Source organism: Arachis duranensis, chromosome 8 (genome assembly GCF_000817695.3).
Source record: "Arachis duranensis cultivar V14167 chromosome 8, aradu.V14167.gnm2.J7QH, whole genome shotgun sequence".
In the NCBI taxonomy this organism is placed as follows: Eukaryota; Viridiplantae; Streptophyta; class Magnoliopsida; order Fabales; family Fabaceae; genus Arachis; species Arachis duranensis.
In genome coordinates, this window is record NC_029779.3 from 47,851,869 (window position 1) to 47,853,294 (window position 1,426).

Sequence of the window (1,426 nt, forward strand, 5' to 3'; positions counted from 1 at the left end):
TAACCTTAGCCAAACAAAGAAGTGCAATAATGCTTGCCATTTCCGAGAGGAGAAAACGACACTAATTTCTTCTCTAATTAGGCATATTATACATGGTATTTTCTTTTATACGTAAGAACAATCATTTTTAAGGTTTAAAAAATATATATTGGCGAATTATATGGTGATTATTATAGTTATAATTCTATTTTTTTTTTTTACCAAAGATAAGGAGACTCCAACCTGTAACTTCTTAGATGAATATGAAAAAACTATACTATAGTAATAATTCATTAACAGTCATAATTTTATGTTAACTAAATAGAAAACATAACTTACATTACAATTTATCACTACTAATACATATTTAATGAACCCTAATAAATTGGAAATAGATTCTTTTTATTTTTTTTTATAATTGATATTGTTAAGTGTGATCTAATGGTTCAATATCTTTTTTTAATGCTTTTTTTTAGCCTAACTTAAAGAGTACATAGTGAAAAATCACACTTTATCATAACAATTGAAAAAAAAATTGAGAACATTCATTTTCAACTTGCAATTACTATCTCTTAAACCTAAATGCTTCCATGTCTAATTTGGTCATTAAACAACCTCAAGTATAGTGTATACTGTATACCAAAAAAAGGCGAACATTTTGACTATCTATACTTTACATCAAATGAATAAACTAAATGAGTAAGAAAATGTCATAAACTATGTTTCTTTTTTCTAACACAAAATCTATGATTGAGATATTACTATGCGAATATGAGTTTTCTTGAGTTGGATTCACCAGAAATCGCCGCGATCACCTTTTCTTTTGTGAGTTGTTCCGATGCATGGGACTTAATCACGAATGTGTGGAAAACATGATCATTTGTAGCATTAAATTTGGACTCCAAAATACTCATTTTTGAATCTTTTAACGCTTGGATCAATTTTGATGTAGGATGAAGATCAATAGGACAACTCACTTTCACAATCACACCATCTTGATCCGCTTCTATATCCACCTTGAAAGAACAAGTTCTATCTCGAAGATTGGCCTCAATTCCTGGTAAACTAGCCTTGGAAGTACTTTCCAGGGTTGATTTTTCGTATTCCAAGGCCTTTAATTTCGCCTGTAGCTCATTGATGTGAACTATGGCGTCTCCCAACAAAGATGCCTTATCCATCTTCGAGATATTAGGTACAACAGCGCGCAACGCATAGAAACGTTGGTTTAGTTTCTCGCGCCTTTGCCTCTCCGCCTCCACATGATTGAGGGGCTCTTCCCTTCCATTGGCAGGCTTCCTACCTCGCTTTTTCGGCCTTTTTTCTTGAGTCGTGCTTGGTTTTTCTTCCGGTTTCTCTTCTTTATGTGATGAGTCTCTATTTGAAATCTCACATTCGCCAACGATTGATCTCCCAAAAGACTGTGATCCTACCCCAAAATCAATTTGCA

The 1,426-nt window shown here is 33.0% G+C and overlaps 1 pseudogene; it reads right to left on the reverse strand.

The window, feature by feature from the left end:
* Positions 1 to 585: 585 nt before the first annotated feature.
* Positions 586 to 1,426, reverse strand: part of LOC107463428 (transcription factor MTB1-like) — a 2,339-nt pseudogene continuing 1,498 nt past the window's right edge.